This window comes from Malus sylvestris, chromosome 12 (assembly GCF_916048215.2).
Source record: "Malus sylvestris chromosome 12, drMalSylv7.2, whole genome shotgun sequence".
NCBI lineage: Eukaryota > Viridiplantae > Streptophyta > Magnoliopsida > Rosales > Rosaceae > Malus > Malus sylvestris.
In genome coordinates this window covers 10,592,574-10,616,020 of record NC_062271.1, presented here as the reverse complement: position 1 = coordinate 10,616,020, position 23,447 = coordinate 10,592,574, and the positions used below count along the sequence as shown (strand labels likewise).

The following is a 23,447-nucleotide window of genomic DNA, read 5'->3' as shown; positions in this document are numbered from 1 at the left end:
GTTCGTTTTAGGCCTTAAGTTAGTTTTGGGTTTCGGGACACAAAAACGTTTTGGTCCACAAGGCACACAAGGTTTAAGTTGTGTGACAACTAAAACAAAAATGGGCAATTAACCCACTAAAAATAGGGAGGCCGGCCATGCTTAGAGAGGGAGTGGGTTTTGGACTTATTACAAGTCTGCCACTCCAATGAAGGTAGGTATAAATGTGACTTTATAGTCTTTTCTTCATTAGGGTTTTCTTGAGGAAATTGGAGAGAACAAAAGCTCTCATTTTTCTCTCTAGGAGGCCGGCCACCATGGGGGAGTTTGCTAGCATCTAATTCTTCCATGGTCGCTCATCTTCTTCCTTAACTATCCTTGGTGTCGAAACTTAAAGGTTTCCAACTTTGGGGACTTTTGGAGAACCCAATTCTTGCATCCATATCCAAGAAGACATGGAGCCAAGAAGAAAAGTTCCTCCATCCAAATCCATGGAGCCATGGAGCCAAGGAGCAAGGTGACAAAGGAAAGAATGTCCTCACATGGGTGATTAACCTTTGCTAAGCAAAGAGGTGCTTCAAAAGTATAATGTTTCTCAACTCACTTTGTTTTGAGTTGAGTCTTGGTTCACCATAACTACTAGGCCTTGAATTTCATGGGTAAAGTTTTATTTTTGAGTGCATACAAGCATGATTCCGCCTTTTAATTGTTAATAGCACGCATAGATGTTGATCAAATGAACTAGTTTTCACAAATATTTCCTTCATTATTGACACTCTAAAATCTCATTCCACACTCTTCATAAATGTATTTTTTTTCTCTAAATATAGAAAACTTGGAGTGCGAAAAGAGAATGATGGAGTGACAATAACAATTCCTTTTTTTTTATTTATAGAAGAACAAAGTTTGAAGTATTTTTGGTTTTGAGAGCTTCTGGATAAGAAACATTACCCACTATCCCAAAAGCTTCTTTAAAAACCATTGGAGTCACCACTTAGTACTACTGTCTAGTGGTATTCCTCTTCACTTGTAAGTACTACTGTCTAGTGGTATTCCTCTTCACTTGTAAGTAAAAAGGTTTTAGGTTCGATTCTCGTCAAAAGAGAATTTGAACCACATTATTGTTAGCTCATTGTAAGGCTAAACCCATTCTCTCTCCGCTAGTGTAGATAAAATTGTTTGTTAAAAAAAACATTGTAGCCAAAATTCAGTTCCACTAGCTAGGCACCCAACAAACATTAGCAACCATACCAAAAGCACACATAACGGAAAATTCTTCAAATTTTTGTCATCAAGAAAATGAAGAAAATTTCTCTTATATTTTTGTTGAATAAAACAATTGAGCTAAAACACAAATTATAACAAGTTATTTGCTATATGCTTTGTGGATAGTTGAAAAATCCAAATGCTATTTTTCTTCTAAAATTGACATCTTCTCTTGTTGGTGAGTTTCTCTTTTAGACTCGAATGATATATGTGAGTTTTAACTTTTTGGTGCATTATAAAAAAGAAATATCAAGGGTGATGACTCATTAGTAAAAACGTTATAGTATGAGTAAGATGTAAAGGGTTTGTAGCCTATGTTATGAATAGTCTTCGTATTGTTGTACTTGATTAATGTTCTAAGTCGATTAATTTCTCCTCCAATATTGCTTATATAAAAGAAAATCATGGATCGATTGTAGCTCTCTTACATATTCTTAATTTGTGGTAGAGTAATGTGAGTAATCTAAATGATTTGAGGTGGTTGGTGACTACATAATCAAGTTAAATAATGAAAACCATTAATTCAAGTTGGTTACGCAAATCTAAATCATTTGTTGTACTTCTGGTGTATAAACATGTGGCTCCAAATTAAACAAGTTAAAGAATGACTTAAATTTGTCCAATGTGTCCATGCATATGTACAGAGCAATAATCGAGTTCATAAAATCCCAACAGAAGTAGCAAATTATAAATGTATGTCCAGTTTGTCTTCGATAAAAGGCTAAATTTTTAGCAAACCTTAAACGCCTGAAGAAGAAGAAGAAAGAATGAGCCAAAGGTCAAAAACTGAAAGGGCAGTGCAACAGAAATAAATATTAAACTGATAATTAATGGGATGGATAATAAGATAATCATAATATATTTGTGGGGGCAAAGGGGACAGCGTGGGGTTGTCTTGTCATATCACCTTCTCTTGATTTATCTGAGAAGAATAAATTGGTTAGCTGACAGCTAGCTCACCCCTAAAAAAATATGTTGGTACTCAGTTCATTTAATCCACTTAGTAAATAGTGATAGACCTTATGAATAGTAAATTGGCCAAATGATTCTTCATCCTTAAAAAATATGTTGGCACCTAGCCCATTTAAAATATTAAATAATTATTTTATAAAATAATAAATTTTAAATTTAGTTTTAATTTCGGATGAGATTTTTAACCAATCTCGTCACATCATGTGTCATTATCCGAACATACTATTTTGGGAATAGATTTCCGTTAAGATTTTTAACCAATCCTGACACGTCACGTGTCACTATCTATTTACAATAATTTAGCCAAGATTTCGTTAAGATTTTCAATCAATTTTGTCACAACACGTGTCTTTATCCGAACATACTATTTTGTGGATAGATTTCCAATTAGATTTTCAACCAATTCCAACGCGTCACGTGTCACTATCTGTGTACAATAATTTAGCCAAGATTTCGATAAGATTTTCTACCAATCACGTAGTGCCACATGGCATTGTCCAGAACCTTATCCTTTCTTTTTTTGTCCATATAAACCCTACATCCCTACATCAATCATCATTCACACACCAAACTCAATCCTTATTTTTAGCTCAAAATCCTTCTTCAATGTTTTTAAATCTTGAGTTCTTACAATGTTTTCTTCAACGAGATTGTCCAAACAGTTTGAGGAGCAACTGAAAAGATTGTTGGCACAACAGGAAGAATTGTTCAATCTCGAGGAATGTGGAGATGAGGGTTTCGCAATGGAGGAGGATGAGGATGTTGAACATAGAAGGTAGAGGGCCTCACATTCTTGCCGTGTCATGGACGATGTGGGTCAAATATCCAAACCCAGACGTGCTGCAAACTTAGATAGCAAGAGGGAAAGACGAGGTAAAGGTCTTTTGGAAGATTATTTTATCCCCAACTATGTATTCCCTGATCATGTTTTTAGACGTCGTTTTAAAATGCAACGAAGTTTGTTCGACAAAATCATGAGTGCTATTTGCAACCATGATCCATACTTTGTGCAAAAAAAAAAAAAAAAAGAAGATGTTTTTCATGTTCTAGGTCTTCTTCCTGAGCAAAAAAAATTAATGTTGTCTTGCGGATGTTTGCATATTGAGCATCTGCAGATCAAGCGGATGAGATAATGAGGATTGGAAAATCAACTATTCTGGAGTCCATGATACGATTTTGCTCTGCAATCGAAGCCCTCTATACCAATAAGTACCTTTGGACACCCACGTCAAGGGACCTGTGAAGGCTGCTGAAGAAGGGTGAGATGCGAGGCTTCCCTGACATGATTGGAAGCATTGATTGCATGCAATGGACCTGGAAAGTATGTTCAAGTACGTGTCAAAGAGCTTATGGCGACAGAAAATGAGCCAAAAGTATCATTTTGGAAGTAGTGGCTTCATTTGATACATGGATTTGACATGCATTTTTTTGGTGTTCTAGAAGCTCAGAATGACCTAAATGTCCTTGCCCAATCTCTAGTCTTCCACGAAGTGCTGCAAGGAAAAGCACCTAGAGTCACATATTGGGTCAATGGCCATAGATACGAAAGACCATACTACCTTGCAGACGGCATTTACCCAAGGTGGACAACGTTTGTCAAAACAGTGCCACATCCACAAAGTGAAAAAGAAAAACACTTCGCACAATGTCAAGAGGGGTATAGGAAGGATGTAGAGCGTTGTTTTGCTATCCTCCAAGCTCGTTGGGCGATTGTCAGGTCAACTGCCAGAATGTTTGATGTCGAGGCTCTTCGATCCATCATGATGATGAGTATCATTCTCCACAACCTGATTGTGGAAGATAAATATAATTATGATGTTGTCGATGAATACGAGCCGGACACAATGAACAACTCAAGAACACGTATCTATTGTGCTCATGAAAGCACCGAAGATCCCGTGCAACACAAGCTATTGGAACAGGATGGATGTTATAATCAATTGATCGTTGAGTGGTACACTTCAATGCAAGAGCCATATTGGCATTGTACTCGTTAAAGTGACTTAATTGAGCACCAGTGGGGATTACAACAAGGTGAAGATAATTAAAAAGAGTTTGTGGTGGAAGAATAAAGTTCTTGGTTTATTTAGTGTGTTTTTTTTAAACTTTACATTTATTACTAAAAATAAATAAGAAATTACATAAAGTACTACAAATAAATAAGAAATTACATAAAGTACTACAAATAAATACGAAATTATACAAAGTTTGTGGAGCTAGGATATGTGGTGCTAGGATCTTTGTTCCTAGGATCTGTGTAGCTAGAACCCCCTCGACTTGTTTCCACATCTCTTGCACGCCTCTTTCGCACCACGTCTCTTTTTTCCGATGTCCACAAAATATTTTAAATTTGGAGACAGCCTTACTAGAGGCTTGTTCATAGTATCACGATCTGCTTGAGCCATCCTTTCTTCTCTAAGCATCTCGTTTTCTCGATTAAGTGCTTTCCTAATCATCTCATTTTCTTGATTAAGTATTTCCCTTTGTCTCTCAGTCGTCGCATCATGTCTCTCAGTAGCTGCTAATATTGTTGCCATAGCAGCAGGTTTTTCCTCATCTGTAGCCACTTCCGCGCCATGTTCAGTTCACCTTGGCGAGCAAGTTCGTCCATATATTTTGTGTAGTCATTTTTGGAAGAACTCCCTTTTTCTTTGTCGCCTTTCTACTTGATGCCTTAGGGACCCACGAGTCGGCTGGGTCTTCGGCACTTCTTTAGGCGTCATTTCTAGCATTTCTTCAAATGTGTCTTCTTCCTGTAGGGCCTTGTCCGGTTCTGGCGAACTGTGTAGAGGGATGCCGTGCATGACAACTTCTGGACCTGTTGGCACAATTTTATATATTCCCATTTGTTGAATGATTTGTTGTGGTTTTTCAAATTGTAGAATGCTTGTGCTTGTAGTGTTTACAAAATGTGAGATAAGACAATATTATAAAATGCAGGTGTAACCCAAATAAATAAATTTAAATATTGATGCTGGTGGAATACATATAAATAAATAAAAATATTGTCACCTAATCCGCTAAACTTGTCTCACTACGTAAATTAGTGGAAGTAATCGAGAGATCGTTTTTCCAACAAGTGAAGGATATGTTGAGTTTTTTCCAACGCCCTTGAAGACCTTAACTACTTTTGGTGTCTTTTCCAAGCCTAGCACAAAATGCTTCCGTAATTCTACTCCATATTTCTCACAACTCCATCTCATTACTCGTAATCGGGTCATGAGTAATTTGAACCTAGCATTCACACAATGTAACATCTTTGATGAGCTTCCACGTAGCCATTTTTTCACACAAAAAGTATATGAAAGCTTTGGTAGATAGTGATGAAAATATTGAAATGTGGTGTAAAAATGGAAGATGATGGTTAGGTATTTATAGGAAAAAAATAATATTTTTTTAATTTTTTTTTTCTGTATTATTAACAATTTTTATTAAGTAAATTAATTTGGACTGTTGGATTTAAAAAATATTCAAATCCAACAGCCCAGATGTTGACACGTGGCCAAAGGTCATAATTCTAACCATTGTGCCTTTTTTTTTTGGGCGAAAAACGTGGATTGTTTATCACTTGATTAGATGGCCCAGATCACACCACATCACTAACCATTGGTTTTCAAATTCAAATTTTTTTTACCGTTGGAAATCCAACGGCCCAAAACGAGCCACGTGGCCTCCCATTCGAATCGATGAGTGCGCTTGTGCATGCAGGCCCCGCTCAGTTTTTCTTGTCAGGGACACTCGACCATTCCCCCATGTTTCCCACACGCCTAGATGAAGAAAACAAAAAATTAAAACAGCCTGTGATGTCATGCTGACGTGACGCATGACGTCATATAGGCGGGGCCTTGGCTTAGCACATTATGGCCCAGCCTATGGGACGGCTTAGGCTGTCAACTGGCCTATTGGACTGGGCTGGAGGGAATTGGCTGGGTGCCGGGCCAAAAAGGCTGCTGGGTACCGGCCTAATGGCTCCCGGTGGACTTGCTTTGAGGCTGAGCTCCTTAGTCCTTCCTCTTAGTGCTTCTTGAATTACTAGAACAACCTCTTCATTTCGAAATTACTAGCAAACTTATATGTAGCTACATTGATAAAACAAATGTGTGTTTCTTGTGTATCTAAGTTTCAATTTCTCTTTGCCACTTAGTACTACAGTCTAGTGGTAATCCTTTTCACTTGTAAGTGAAAGGTCTTAGGTGAGATTCTCACTAATGGCGAATTTAAACCACATTATTGTTAGCCTATTGTGAGGCTAGCCCACCCCCTCCCCCTTAGTGTACATAATATCGTTTGTTCAGAAAAAAAAAAGTTTGAATTTATCTTTCTCTAATTTAAGTTAAAGTGAACTAAAACTTCATAATAAAACACAAAACCAAGGTAGAAGCGTATATCATTACAATAACTAAGAACATAGTATTTTTCTTTCTTAATTTTAAGAAGGGAAGGTGTGATTTCTTTTGGGGTGATACAACAGCACTAAACAGCCACTACAAGACAACAGCTCATTTACCACGACAAATTAATCACGGACTTTATGAGTTCGTTATAAAAGGCACAATTTATCACGGGCATAATAAGCACGTGGTGAATAATAAGTTTTTATCACTGACAAATTTTAGTTTGTTGTAAAAGAATAGTGAATGACCATGCACAAAGTTGTACATTGTAGATATAGTATCAATATTGTTAGTATCCACATCACCGTTTTGTTATCTACCACGAGCACAATGTGTGATAAATTCATATATACTTAAATTAAAAAAAAAATTAAAAAAGCGGGTCACTAAATTGGCGGGTGACTAAACTTTTTGTAAAATTTCAAATATTTTAAAATTTGAAATTTTCACACCACTCAAGCAGACTCCCGCACAAAATTCAAAATATAAAGGAAGAGAAATCCAAATTGTTTCTTTTATTGGTTAATCTCATCACCCACTCTCTCCCACACTACCATCTAAAAGACTAAAACCCTTCTCCTTATATATATGATGCCTCATAGCTGAGCAACTGTCACTAGGGTTTCAATCTCACTCTACAGCCGCAGGCAGCGGCGGCGCTAACCTCAATTCCCACCCATTTACATTCTCGAGGCTGATGGTTGAAATTAGAATATAAGCAGGTTTACTATTTTTGGTACCGATGCATTTTTCCACCAGATAGAGTGCTACTCAGCTGAACTGCACCAAATCCTGCAATGGTGATCGGTCAAATTGACGGTTTTGCGGTGGAACAAGACCGATCCAACTTTGGCCCAACCCTGGCATCCATTAGTTTTCTTATATGCCCCTCTCTAGACTTTACTTTCTCTCTCTACAATCATCATGGGTATTGATCTTAATTCTCAATTATTGGTTTCGATTTCACCCTTTTTGTTGTAGACCTTGTTTTTTTTTTTCTCTATATTTTTGTTTTTTTTTTTTTGTCTTTTTGACCATTTTTGTGTGTTCTTGTTTGTATCAATCAGCAACATCTGGCATGAAGAACAAGATCGAAATCAACGGTAATGATCCAATCTGTCACATTATACCTATTCCTTTATGATCAAACATCTTTCGAATGAAAGGTTTGAATCTGTTTGTTGTTGTGGGTGCTCTTTGATTTTCAGTACTAGCGAATGTTTCTAATTTATTTTTTATTTTTTTCAATTATTCATAGGTTATCAATGATAGAGGTTTGAAGTATTTCACTCTCAAAGACTTCGTTTGGAGATGTTCAAGGAAAAGTAAAGTCTTTCAAGTGACCATTTCCTTGTTAGTAGAGGCCTATTTGGTGCTGCATGTGTAATTTGTAAATTTTTCGTATAAATCAGTGGTGGTGGTGTTAGTTTTGCACCCCTTGTAATACATTTGACTATATGAATCTAAATGAAATATGGTATTATATTAAATGTGCAATTATATTGTTTCTTTTATATAATTTTTAATTAATTATTTTTTTTATTTTTGGAAACCTTTTTACAATAGGCATTGGTCGTGGTCAATTAGTAGTCTACAACGGTCGTAGTGCATGGTGTAAAATTCTAATCTACTACGAACTTTGTTCGTGATTATTATATCATTAACAACGTCTTTTATAATATCCAAAATCCTAACGGGCACAATGTTCGTGGTGGATTTTGATCTATCACGGGCATTTATTGTGGTAGATGTGGGTTTTTCTTCTAGTGAGCCCCAATGAAAAGATAAGAAACCAATCTAATATAGAGAGCATTAACAAAGGGCTCTATAAAAATCCCTGAAAAATCATTCCTAATGATAAGTAGACAGGAGGGAGAGGGCGCTCAAATCAGCTGCATCGAAGTCAATAAAATGACTCAGTTTAGCCAAGCAATGAGCTACCATGCTTCTCTCCCCGTAGGCGTGATTATTTGTGAGCACAAAAAGTCTATTATCGAGGCTCATCTATGCACTCTATCCTCAACTACTTGTACGTTTTATTCGTCTTAATGAATATCGTACCTTAAAATACAAAGGCCTATTATAGCATTGAATTATTTTTTTTAATATAATTTTTTCACTTTTGGTTATAATGATGGTCTTAGTACTGTTTTAAAATGATGTCCAATGGAAGAGCATATGGGCATATTATTCGTGAGGATAGAAAAGTCGGATGAGGAAGGTGTGTTACATTCGTGGATCATGCAATGAGGGTTTGAAATGTAATGCGAACAAGCGATATTCTACATTAATTCGATAGGTTGAAGCAGGAACCTAGTGCTTATCTTCAGTACTTGACTAGTTGATTTAATCTAAATCCATATAATCCGGTAACCCAGTCCAGCCCACGTTCAATCCAGTCCGCACAAAGCAAACTCAAAAGTTGGCAAATCCAAACCTTTTAGGCATTTACTAGTCTGGCCCAGTGCAAGGCTGAGTCCTAGTCTACCTTCTCTTCAATTGGTGTCTAATGGACCTGAATTTCCTTGTAAACTATCACATAACATCTGGTAGTTTTTAGTACACCTTCTAAAAACTTGATTTTTGAGTCAGTATGAACACCTAGTTCTAACTTCCAACCATAAGTACTGCCTCAACTCTTTCAAGTCCGCCGGCCAAGCAACCCGGAAATGAAATCAAACCCGAAAAAAAGTGTAAATTTGTGGTGTAATGGAGTCAAAATGACAGCAACTGCAAACAAGTACCAGGAAAATGACTGCAACTGCAACTAAAACCACACTGCCAAAGTAGTTTGAGTGATCATCCAACCCATTTAACCACAAAGAAGCAGCTGTGCATCACACAAATTCATTTTTAATGCTACACTGACACTCAGTTAACAGTAACTGGAACACTAAATCCATCTATGCTATGGGGAGGCAGAAGAGTTTGAACTCGAGATACAGTGGGTTCAAGAGGAACACCCAATCCAACCATGCAATTATAGCTACTTTAGAATTGCAATGTTATCATTAATCAACTTGAGATATCTGATTACTATATTTGCACATAGACAAATATCACTAAATTTTATTCATCATGCTAGAGAGCATTTTACTTACTTGAGTCTAAGTCCAGTATTTATACTAAGCAAGATATGTAGGCGCATTGTTGTGTAGACAACAACCACGCAAGAGGCAGGATTCCGTGCACCGGAAACTTGCTGGCAGTTCATGTGTATCGTTCGAAGAATTCGGAATAGATCGGAACTCCTGTTGTTGACATTTGTTGACAAATAAAAAGGCTACACATTAAATGATAACCCCCAGCGAGGAACAATTTCACTAAGACCTGATTTCTTTCTACCAGAACAATAAGCCTACTAAGTTACAGGATAACATGTATCATGGTATAATATAAGCAATCTACAGTCAGAAGAAAGCTTATATCGGCAAAAATGTTTGTACCGTTGCGTTTCCGATGATTCCCCAAAACTTCTTCCTACATATTAACACAGTTTCTGGCTTCTTCTCCTTGTTTTCCAGTGTATGCAATTCAACCTCCCACAAAAATTTTGGAGCAAGATCCTGAATCCTTGATGTAATGGTTTCCTCATCCCTAATGATAATGAATCCCTGCACAATAACTCGCTCAATATAAGTCTGAATCATAAGAAACGTCGGACAAATAGGACTTGCAAGAGATATCTTCGTGGTTGGACAAAGAAAAGAAGTTCTACTTAACTACATGAAAATTATATAAGATGCTGTATAATGATACAAAAGCTAAAGTTCACACTTCATGTAGAGAAATTAAAGACTTCCTATGACTTCCTTGATGATTTAAAAATAGTGCTAGAAGAAACTAAATATATAAGTGGACATCTCATGAAGTATATTGATTGCCGATGACAGTTTTATTGCACACATCTAATGAATCATTCGTCATAAAACTGGAAACATGAAGTAACACACTACAAGGAACTGAACATGTTGCAAAATGATAAACAATGGCAGATGAAAATTGACGTCTGATTCCCATGCAACAAGGCAATCAAGATGATCATGACGAAACTTTGAATTGAAACTTAGTATGTGAAATGTAATTTGTACTGCCAGCCTTGACTACAGAAATTTTATTTTCCCTTCGTTTTCTCTTTCTTGATATTGTATGACTTTATGTTTCTGAAATTCCACACAAACAAGAATATTAGATGACATTTAACCGGAATTATTACCTGAGGTCTTATCATCCTGTCCATCTCCAGAAGGATATCCGCCAATTCACAACCTTGTCGCCCCAGGTTCTTATAATGAGAGAAGAGGCGGTTGGCATGTAACAGATCGTAGGTACGTGGATAAGTGGAAAATGGTTGGCGCCTACATTACGAATGGACTAGATGCTAAATTCTAATTCTGTGGGAGGTTTCTTTTTATAGACAATATTTGAGCAGAATATTCCACATTTAGCTACACTTTGCATACGACATTTGGAATATAGCTGCAATAGGTAATAGATAAAGAACTTACCAATCATGGAAAGCACCAATCAGACCACGATTGTAAATGGCAGACAAGGTATTCTTCATGCTTGCAGGAACTATATTCATCACCAATGTAGGCGAGTCATTTAAGGCCACAGCAAATCCACCACAAAAAGCATTCATGTCCATGTCCGTCTTATTGATATTCAACAACCTCCAGTAATGTTGAACTTGATCTTGCCAAAAGGTGATCTCCCAAGAAAATTCCTCTCGAGTATGTCGCTATGATAACCGATAGACAAAAAATGGATGCAGTGGCAAATATAATAAGCGACAGAATTGACAGCGTCAGGAAATGAATTTTCCAACAGAAAATACTCTAAAACTGATATAAATTGTGTCGGATATAACTGACAGAGAATTTATTAATAATGCGTAAATAAAAGCATTCTTTGTCGGATGAAACCGACAAAAAAATATATTAATAATAAAAAAAAATATAAACCACCGTCTGAATCATTTCTTTCCCTTTCAAGTTGGCCTCTCCTGCATTCATTGCATTTTCCAGCGAACGGATATTGAGTATTCCTGCAACAAAACAACCAGTGAACGGATCCGTGAGCACCCTACACAAACTACCCCCAAACTTTATCATTCTTGCAAATCAATAGATATTCGACATGCCAAACCAACACAGTCAACCGAGGGCATGAATCCTTAATTTGGATTTTGATCCGTGTTTTGTCTCTCTTGTGTAATGCCGTATCCAAGCTTTGGAGTCCACTCTTGTGCATACATCAGAACACGGATGGGTGTAAAAATCACAGCACAAAAAAACTTTGAAAATAAAATCAGAACCGAAGTTTGGGGGTGATTGCGTTTTTACCTAAAGATGGGGGAGTCTTGGACGATCCGCCATGGATCTGGAACTTTTAGGTGTTGGTGCGCCTCCCTTGTTGTAGATCCGTGTACTCTCGCAAAAAAAAAAAAAAAAAAAAGTGTTGCATGGATGTGTTAGTTCTTTGATTTTTCCATGACAATAAACTTCATGGAACTCCATGGTTGCAAAATGAGATTTTTACCTTTGACTTAGGGGTTTCGCTATCGAGATCCAGTGTAGATGATGGCGTCCATGAATGGGACCTAGAGCCATGGCAGCATGGATTACAGTTTCAGATCGAGAGAAATGGAGGCGAAGGGTTTGTGTTGAACAACAATGATGACTAGATTGTGTGTAGGTCGAGAGTTATGAAGACATTTCTCATGGTTGATCGAGGAGCAGCTATGGCTTCTACCAAGGGTTTGTGTTGATTTGAGAAAGGGCTTAGAGAAATGAGAAGACCTCTTTCGTTTTCTAGAGAGAAAGGGACCTAGGTTTCTAATCACAATCAGAAATGAAAGCAATGAGAGAAGCCTATGGCTTTTCATTTGGAATCCTAGGGAGATTCTTTTCCTGATGCAAGACACGTGTGCGCATCCTAAGCATCTGGGCTTACTGAGGACACTGTGCACATTTGCGGAAGGAGAGAGTCGTGTGGGCTCTGGGAGCAAGGTCATCTAAAGCTGAAATGAGAATGGGTGTAGTTGCTAAGGTTTTGCAATAAAATAGTAAAATAATCAATTTCTGTCAATTATAACCGTCAAAATACTAAAATAATAACAGTCAGAAACTAAAATAATAAAATAGTCAATTTATGTCGGTTATAACCGCCAGAATATGTTAAAAATATTTATAAAAATAAAGAATTCAAAAATACTGGTGGTTTGCATCCGACACTAAATATCCGCCAAATATTTATGTCGGATATAACCGATAGGATTTCATTGTTATTCGATACTAATTGAATGATGTGTCAGGTATTTTTTTATCCTACATAATGGCTTATTAAACCGTCACCATCATCCGACACCTAAAGCTAATATTGTAGTAGTGACACCTATTATAAACATCTATCAGATTAATGTAATCAGACTGAATAATGTCGTTTTCTAAACGTTAAGAAGAAACGAAACAGAAAGTGGTATGCTAGCAATCCTTCTCATGTAACAAAAAAAAAAAAAAAACCCAACTTCTGGGTCATTATTGTACTTGTGTTATATGCATCAAATTATAACTAAGATGGTACCGAAAGCATATTTGGTGAGGAAAAAAAAACCCTGAGGAAATTTAAAAACAAAATAAGAAAATAAAAGAGAAACGATAAAGCTTTATATATGAAATAAAAAGGAAATTGTTATTGACATTCTAAAATTTTCATTTTGCTCTCCAAATTTTCTATATTAGAAAGTAAAATACACTTGTGAAGTGTGCAAAATGAGATTTTTGGAGTGCCAATAACAGTTCCTAATAAAAAAAGGACAAACCTGTTCTGCTCAAACTATCTGAGTATACTGAAAGTCGCTCACGTCTTGAATGATGTTTTGGAGAATCTGTTTGTGCATCCCTAACTTGTATACAATTTCTTAGCTGTGTATTCCATGATGGCTTGGAATCATCCAAGGCATCACACAAATCTACAAGCTTCTGCTCAGACTTTTGCTGGAGGCATGATGGATCATCTTGTTTAATCCAGATCGCAGTCTGAACTTTTCGAGCAATGAGTTTCCAGCACATTGCTGAAGTCAGATTCATTAATTGCTCCCAAATTATAGGATAAATTTTATCCTTTCTATAAGCAGGTGGAGCTGAATAGACAAAGTACGCAAAAGGCTATTCACTTCTTTTAGTAAAATGCCATCTGCACGAAGCAAATTACAACAAAACACACAATAAGTAAATTCCATGGAAATATATCAATTTAAAAAATATACTAACAGGATTAACATTGTAGCTTACAAACCCTCTAATGGTCAAATTAGCGTCACCAAATCTAGCAAATGCTTAGTTATACCTCTCATGTCATAATAAAAAATAAAAAAAAATAAAAAACATTATCTAGTTCAATGTTTAAAATATCCAATGAAATTCTGTTTACTAAAGCCACTGCATATTGATAAGGAGTGGAGACCGAGATGTCAATGGGTTTTGCTTTTGGCGGCTGTATGAACTCTTGACAAGTGTTTAATCCATTTATGGGGATCTGTTAACTCAAAATTAAATCACCAGGCTGCAAAAAATTCAAATGAACAAATTTAGAAGCCGAAATCTAGCTATTGAACTTATAGACAACAACTAAAACACTAATATACACCAAGTTTAGGATGATAAAATACTGTTTTCATGCCAATCAACTCGACACCTAGAGCAGCGAACCATCTCAAAAGAGCTAGAGGGATATGGCATTTGTTTTGTTGCTATAGCAGAAATCATTGCACCAATGCCTCGCTCTAAAGCAAAGTGAATTTGATTCTCGTGACCATCTTTTGGAGCAAAGGACATTGTTTGTATATCCAAGGCGAGAAGAAAAGCAGAAAAGCTGGCAACCCCACAACCGACATCCAAGACTTGACTAACCCCTGCAGAACATAGATCGCCTGTTCCATTTGTTATCATATCTCCCAATCTGCAAAAAACACAAAAGTTAATGAACTAAATGAAAGGGACATCTGCACATGACAGCAACAAACATCAGATCCAAAATTCTCCAACATTCTAACCTTCGTAATAACAAAATAACCTGATTCAAACATTTCTCAAACACCACTTCAATTTTCAATTGTAAGAATTTTTTCTCACAAAATAAATTCCTAAGTGAATTTCATGTTAGGTGAATTCACCGAATTGACTTGATTTGTCAATTTTGTATTATTTTCTTAGATCCTGATTTGAGAGTCGCACTTGTCTGGAGTAAAACATAGGTTATGTTTGGTACACTCAAGTCAATTAAGAAATAATCATACACCTAAATGTCATATGCTAAATTCCAGCGTGTAGGACATGAAAGACATTGACAACAAAAGACGGAAAACATATTGGTTACAGATACCTTTGAATATACTCAGTTGCGCCATGTTTAAAATGGGTACCGCCACCAGGGAACCACCAGAGTTGATCCTTTGGATGCACCCAATTTTGTCCTCCTTTGACTTCAGCAAGATGTGTATGATTCACGTTACTTCGCCACACATATAGGGCTGATTTGGTATTGTTGTGCTTTGAATCACCTCAGTACCAAACCAGGCCATAATCCCTACTGGTTGGCCATCTTATGGATCTCTTATAATCTTTTGGTGGTGGAACCAAGCAAAACAAGCGTTTTTCAATCGGAGGGCAGTGCCTCTCTAGTTCTTCTCTTCGATTAGTGTCCAAGCTTGGCAGCAAAATTTTCACATAAGAAACATCATGGCAAGGGATATACTCATTGAAATTCAATGGGCACACATCCATACCCGTCTCTGGGATCAAAGGTGGTGCTTTTCTGAAAGTAAGAGCAATTTTATTCGTAATTGTTGAAGTACCTGCAACACCAAGTATCCCAAGTAGATTGACGGGCTGGTTTGGTATTGCTGTGCTTTGAAAAAAAGCTGTTGTGAGAATAAACGGCTGTGTTGTGAGAATAAGCGGCTGTGAAATAAATCAGCAGAGTGTTTGGTAAACTTTTTTGTAAAAGTGCTTTTGGAAAAAAAAAACAGTCTGATAGCGGGTCTTTTCATTAAAGGAGCACTGTAGCTCGGTGTGCTTTGAAAAAAAACCAGTTTTCCAAAGCTGCAAATAGCAGCTTCAGCTTTTTCCTTTGATTTCAGCTTATTCTCATAGCAGTTTCTAAAATAAGCTTTTTTTTTCAGTTTACCAAACACCTAAAACCCTCACAGCTTTTTTTCATGGGTGCTTTTTTTTTAAGCACCTCACTCCCAAACCACCCCTAAAATTTCAAGGACTAATAGCATAAAGAAACAAATATCTTTAGTTTAAAACTAGATGCCACGTTTGAAATTACATTTCAAACAATATTTGAAATGTCAGTACCACTTACCACTGACAATCAAATGTTTTCACCATAAATTTGGGAAACTGGCTAAAATGATCCGGGATCAAATCCAATTGTTGAACTAATCAAAATTAGATAGCGAAATTTAACATGCTGTAACATTGTATACATCAATTGCTAGAAAACATTAACTTCGCAATCCAAATTAAACATGTTGTAGCATTGTGTACATCAATTGCCAGAAAACATAAATATAAAACATAAAAAAGCCTATAAATAGATGTTAGCTTCTAGGGCCAGCTACCATGAGTGTATCTCTAGGGTAAGCTTAAGGCCATATTGTTGTAAATAAGCTTTTCCTTAATTTAAGGGAAGTGACTGATTAGTGTAAATTAGATAAAGCTTTTCCTTGATATAAGGAAGATGACTGATTGGGTTAAGTAGGTGAGCTCTAGTTGGCTGTGATAGACAACCTTCTTTTCTTCCTTCTAGTTAGCTGCTTGCAGCAGCTAACTACCCGGACATCTCCTCCCTCTCTTCTTTCATATATACCTTGTCACTTGTACATTTGAATACATGAAAAATACATTGAAACTCAAAACTAGAAAATGTACATGGTATCAGAGCATGTACTTCTGTAAGCTATCTTTACCATTCTTGTTGTTGCATTATCTCTTTCAAACTTTGAGTCATGGCGGAAGAAAGCTCAGTAAACCGCGATGAGGAAACTGAGCATAGCCTCTCCCCAAATTTCTCAGACGTTGAGGTTAACACCAATCAACGTCTATGTTCAGTTCTCTTGAACGAGTTCAATTATCTTCCTTGGTCCCGAGCTATTTCTCTTGCTCTCGGAGGCATAAGGAAATTATGGTTTGTCAATGGAAGCGTGGAAGCTCCATATAGCTCCTCGTTAACATACGGTGCATGGCTTTGCAAGGATCAGCTTGTCATGTCCTTACTCCTCAACACCATGGAGAAACATGTGGCTGAGAGTTTCAGTTATTACAATTCATCACTTAACCTTTGGAAAGCCTTGCAAGATATGCATGGAAATCAAAACAATTATGCACGAGTGTTTCAACTTAAGAAGGACATTTCCAGTGCCCAACAAGACGAGAAAGTGTTGTTGGAAGTATGCCCACAAAGCCACTCATTTATTGTAATAGCTTTTGGAATACTTATTGTATTAAACTATTATATGTTTAATGAAGGGCAAAGCTTATTGCTAATCACTATTAATTGTATCATGTGTTTAAGCAATAAGGGAATCCAAGGAATGTATTTGATCTAAGAGAGAAGTGATTTAAATAAGTTAGATTAACGAGACCTTTCTCTTATGTTCATTCCTAAAACGTTCCTAGCCATAGGATTGCCAATTGGGCATTGACAATCCGCTAAGGTTAGTATGTGTTATGTCAACTCAAGCATGAGTATGACTAGTCTCAAGTCATTTAATGTTGGACATTAAGACAAACACATAGGTGCTTGAAAGACTAATCGAGTACACTGAACAACGATCAAAAGAGAGTTCGAACATACATGTCATGTAAGAACTCGTAAGTTGCAATATGCAAAGTAGTCCTTTGACCTGAGGCATCATAGATGTCTAATGGTTAGGTCCTTGATCTTTAATCATGTCAAAGGCATTCCATCGAGAGTGTCCACGACATTGTTGGGGTCAAGCTATCTAGTCATGTAGGCATATGAATGCACAACAAGGAATCTTTAACCTTTCATGGTGGAAGGAGAATACTCTAAGATATGATTCGGAAGTCTTTGGCCAAAGCATACGAATATGACTTAGGAAGTATGTTCCAAATCATATTCAATTGAATCATATAGAGAAGTATCACATTGGATAGTAGACATGATACAAACTATCACTCCAACAATGTGATTAAGAGTATTGTATTAGAGAAGGACCGTATTGCATTGTAATTGTAACTGGATAGGTTATCCAACCAATTCTATTTAGCTTGGGTAGCCATGACATGCTGCTAGGTGTCACTCATGGTTTGTGGAAGCCCTGAAGATTAGCAAACACTAATCTTAATCAAATGGAGAATTGAAATGTAGTTTCAATTCACAATCGATCGTTAAGAGTAATAATCGCCCACTGCCTCGCTAATTGGAACCTAATGCATCGTACACCGAGTAAGGATGAAAGTGAAGAAATATAAATGAAATGGATAAGCAATTAAATGGTTTAATTGAAATATGGTCAAGGTTAATTAATTAGTTAATTAATTATACGAAATGTTCGTATTAGGCTTTTAAGTTAGTTTTGGGCTTCGGGGTCCAAAAGGGTTTGGTCCACTAGGCCCATTATGTTTAAGTTGTATGACAACTAAAACAAATATGGGCAACTAGCCCAATCACTTAAAAGAGGCCGGCCATAGTGAGGGAGTGGTAAGTTTTGCTTAATTGCAAGTTTGCCACTCATCTAAGAAAAGAGATATAAAATCATCTTTATAGCTTTTACCTCATTAAGGTTTTCTTGAGGCAAAGATGAGAAACATTTTCTCTCTTTTTCTCTAAAGGAGGCCGGCCACTTAAAGAAGATATAGCTAGCAATCTTTTCTTCTCTAAGTCATCCATTTCATCTTCACACCTCATCCTTGGTGTGGAGACTTAGAGACACCAAATCTTTGGTGTTTTTGGAGATCCTTTCCTCACATCCTCAAGGAGCAAAGGAGTATCAAAAGGAAGAAAATCACAAGGAAGATCCAAGGAGCTAGGAGGTGACTTGAAGGCCCTCCACTTGGGTGAATCCCTTGTGTAAACAAGGATGAGCTTCAAGGGTAATGAATCTCTAAAACCTTCTTTCTTTTAATGTTGTTAAAGAGTCTTGTGGTTCACCATTCACTAGGCTTTGAAAGTCATGGGTTTTAGAATTGTTTTTGAATGCATGCCTACTTTAATGTGTTAATAGTTTGCATATGTGTTCAAATATTCTCACATGTTCTTAGCTAGGACAAAATTTTTCCTTCAAGCGTTTGTTCAACGCTTTGGGAGCCTCAAGGCCATATGCAATGAGCTGGATGTATATCTTCCTCATACCACAGACCCTACCATTCTTTTGAAATGAGCTGAGGAAGACATAATCTATCAGTTGTTAGGGAGTTTGGACTTAGAATACGAGGACCTAAGGAGTCACATCTTGATGAGTCAAGAACTGCCCACCTTCAACAATGTTTGTGCAACTATTCAACGAGAAGAAGCAAGGAAGAAAGTAATGAATGTTGAGCACACCTCGAGGTTAACTGAGACTCGTGCATATGCCTCAAGTTACAAGAACTTAGAAGCAAAAGTGTACAAGGGTATAAATACACACCTAAAATGCAAATACTGCAATGGTGTTGGTCATGTGGAAGATAAATGTTGGGAACTTCATCCTGAACTCAAACCTAAATTCAGCAAAGATGGAAAGATAATAACAAGGTCCTCACGGCAATTTCACCCTCACCCGAAGGCTTAACTTGCTAATGCTCACTCTCCTAATGTCTCACAAGGATCCATGGAGTTCACTGCCAATCCATTGTCACTCATCAATGAATTTGTACCCTACCTTCAAAGTAAAGGACACGGAGGAGGTTCACAAGCTCAAAGCAAGGATGAGGGAAGTCATACAGCTATGTTAAGACAATTTGCTGGCTTTCTTACTGGAAATAAGAAAGTACCACATGAGGATGAACTTGCATCATTTTAAACGTTTTTCAAGTTCTTCACATGTTTCAGTTGCAATTGGAAAAAATGTCTTAGTCTTGGGCAAAGGAGAAATAAACTTACTCTCGTACGAAACACCTTCCACTGCATTATATGTACCAACCTTTCCTTTCCAACTTTTGCCAATTGGAAAAATCGCAAATACCTTAAATTGTCATGTTATTTTCTCACCAGATAAAGTGATTTTTTAGGATGTTCTCACCATGAAGATGATTGGTGAAGGGGTTTTCATAAATGGACTTTACTACCTGTGCAAGGATGCCTGTTTTCTTCAGGTGTTTCAAGCTCAAGCGAAGTCCATAGATGAAAACCAACTTTGGCATAAGAGATTAGCTCACCCCTCAGACGTTGTTTTGTCTAAATTGTTTCCTTTTTTTGGTAAATCTCATCTTACATGTGATACTTGTCAATTTTCTAAGTTTACTATACTACCTTTTGGTAATTCAATGTTTAGGACAAGTAAACCTTTTGAAATGTTACACACTGATGTATAGGGACCAGCAACCAAATCAATGGAAGGATTTAAGTATTTTGTTTCATTTGTTGATGACTTCTCTCGAATGAGTTTTTTATACCTTATGAAATCAAAGAGTGAAGTCCCAAACATTTTCAAAGATTTTCACATGCATGTTAAAACTCAATTCCAATCAAACATTAAAGTTTTAAGATCAGACAATGACACTGAATTTCTATCCAACAACATGCTTCAATACATAAGTTCTCAAGGCATCATACATCAAACCAGCTGTGTAGGAACTCCTCAACAAAATGGAATAGCCGAGAGAAAGAATAGGGACCTCTTGGAGAAAACTCGTGCTCTCATGCTTCACATGCATGTTCCCAAGAAGTTTTGGTCCTTTGCTATTCTCACTGCCACTTATCTCATCAACTGACTCCCAAGTCATGTGCTAGAGTACAAATCTCCCTATGAAACACTCAAAGGTAGAAAAATTGATTTAACACACCTCAAGGTATTTGGATGTGTTTGCGTTGTTCACATTCAAGCCATGAATTGTGACAAATTAGATACCAGGGCTACCAAGTGTGTGTTTATGGGGTACTCTTCCACTCAAAAGGGATATAAGTGCTTCAATCCAATCACTAAGAAGTACATTTTATCAAGAGACATGAAGTTTGAAAAGGACTATCCTTATTTCACTTCCAAAGGCACTACTACTAATCAGGGGGAGAAATTGTTTGAATTATTTCCACTCCTTAGAACTTTGATCATCCAGTGTTAGAAGATAACCCAGTCTCTGTGAGTTCAGATGGAGAAGAAGTGCAAACCAACTCAATCACTGCTAGTCCAATTACTGCCAGTGAAAGGGACGATGAGTCCCATTCTGATCACTCTTAACCTCCTATAGAATTTGAAGTGATTAAAAGAAACCCTCATCGAACCAGGAAACCTCCAATTAAGTTGCAGGATTATGTTACTTATGCCTCACGACATCCTATCACTGAAAGCCTCAGTTTTCATAATTTCTCTACACCTCATGTTGCATTTCTCAGTGAAATTGATAAACACTATGAACCTAGGAGTTTCCAAGAAGCATCGCTTCTCCCATATTGGAATCAAGCCATGACAGATGAGCTTCATGCACTGGAACAAAACAAGACCTGGAGCTTAGTTCAACTACCACCAGGAAAAAGGGTTGTTGGAAGTCGTTGGATTTACAAGATAAAATTTAAGTATGATGGTTCTATTGAGAGACACAAGGCTAGACTTGTGGCTCGAGGTTTCACCCAAACCTTTAGGGTAAATTATAAAGAAACATTTGCTCCTATGGCCAAGATGAATTTAGTGAGAGTCTTACTCTCAGTGGTTGTTAATTATGGATGGTCCCTCTATCAAATGGATGTGAAGAATTCCTTTCTTCACGAAGTGTTACAAGAAGAAGTGTATTTGCAGCCTCCTCCAGGCTATAATGGTCTTAAAGACAACATGATGTGTAAATTGCACAAGGCAATATATGGATTGAAACAATCCTCGAGAGCTTGGTATGCCAAGCTCAATTCAGTACTAGAGAAGGCTAGATTTGTTCGAAGTAATGTTGATTCCTCACTGTTTGTAAAAACTAGTACCAATGGGAAGTTGGTGGTTCTCATCTACATGGATTATCTTATAATCACAGGGGATAATGCTGTTGAAATTGAGGCCTTGAAACGTTCTCTACATCAAACATTTGCTATCAAATATCTGGGGCGGCTCAGGTATTTTTTGGGCATTGAAATGGCAACTTCTTCAAATGGGCTATTTCTCCATCAATGCAAATATGTACTGGATCTTCTTCAGGAAGCAAACATGCTTGACTGCAAACATGCCATCACTCATGTGGATTGTAAACTGAGACTTAACATAGAGGGTGAAGCCATGCATGATGTGAGTTATTATCAGCGGTTGGTAGGGAAACTCATTTATCTTACCATCACTTGCCCAGATATCACATATGCAGTGAGTTTAGTAAGTCAATTTATGCATTCTCCCATTGTTGATCACCTTTACATTGTTAAGAGAATCCTACGCTATCTCAAGGGTTCAATAGGGCAAGGAATCATCATGCGCAACAATAAGTCCGAGACCATTAGTGGCTACACAGATGAAGATTGGGCAGGGAATGCACTTGATAGAAAATCTACCACAGGGTATTGTACATTTGTGGGTGGAAACCTTGTCACTTGGAAAAGTAAGAAGCAACAGGTCATTGCTCGCTTTAGCGCAGAGGCTGAATATCGAGCCATGGCAGCCACTACTTGTGAACTTATTTGGCTTAAAGGGCTCATTTCAGACTTAGGGTTTTCTACTTTGTCCCCGATGTCCCTTATTTATGATAATCAAGAAGCCATGCACATTGCTACCAACCCTGTGTTTCATGAAAGAACCAAACATATCGAAGTGGATTGTCATTTTATTCGAGCTTAAGTTCAAACTCAAGTCATACATACCATCTTCACACGAAGCCATGATCAACTGGCAGATCTCCTTACCAAGGCTCTGGCATCGGCTCCGTTTCATCGTTTTTGGGCAAGCTTGGCTTAATTAACCTCCTCGATTAGCTTGAAGGGGAGTGTTGAAGGAATGAAGTGTATCCCGATGGGTTTATGGTTAGCTTCTAGGGTCAGCTACCATAAGTGTATCTCTAGGGTAAGCTTAAGGCCATATTGTTGTAAATAAGCTTTTCCTTAATTTAAGGGAAATGACTGATTAGTGTAAAGTAGATAAAGCTTTTCCTTGATCTAAGGAAGATGACTAATTGGGTTAAGTAGGTGAGCTTTAGTTGGTTGTGATAGACAACCTTCGTTTCTTCCTTCTAATTAGTTGCTTGCAACAACTAACTACCCGAACATCTCATCCCTCTCTTCTTTTATATATACCTTGTCACTTGTACATTTGAATACATGAAAAGTACATTGAAACTCAAAACTAGAAAATCTACAAACTTTAATAAGAATCCCCAAAAATAGTTGATTCAAGCTAACTTTCAATCCCCCAAAATTAAAACTTTCAAGCTGAGAGAGAGAGAGAGAGAGAGAGAGAGAGAGAGAGAGAGAGAGAGAGAGAGACAGACAGACAGACAGACAGAACAAACCAGGAGATGGGGAAGAATTGGAGGAGCTGAGTTGAGTTGCATAAATGGTAGCATTGTTGGCATAGAGAGTTCCAACATAGAAGCAACCAACCATTAGCAGCAGAGCCACCACTGTTATTTGCTCCAATTTCAATTCAAACGCCTGCCCACCTCCCATTTCCTTAATTCCCCAACTGGGTCACTCCCTATT

At 37.2% G+C, this 23,447-nt stretch overlaps 1 long non-coding RNA gene and 1 pseudogene across 1 annotated transcript; one reads left to right on the top strand and one right to left on the bottom strand.

The window, feature by feature from the left end:
• The first annotated feature begins 7,117 nt into the window (after positions 1 to 7,117).
• LOC126593745 (uncharacterized) lies at positions 7,118 to 8,101 on the top strand. The gene is made up of 3 exons (XR_007613022.1): positions 7,118 to 7,539; positions 7,679 to 7,714; positions 7,870 to 8,101. It is a non-coding gene; the product is annotated as an uncharacterized LOC126593745 (long non-coding RNA).
• Positions 8,102 to 9,674: 1,573 nt separating this feature from the next.
• Positions 9,675 to 23,414, bottom strand: LOC126592613 (probable methyltransferase PMT7; annotated as a pseudogene).
• Positions 23,415 to 23,447: the final 33 nt, after the last annotated feature.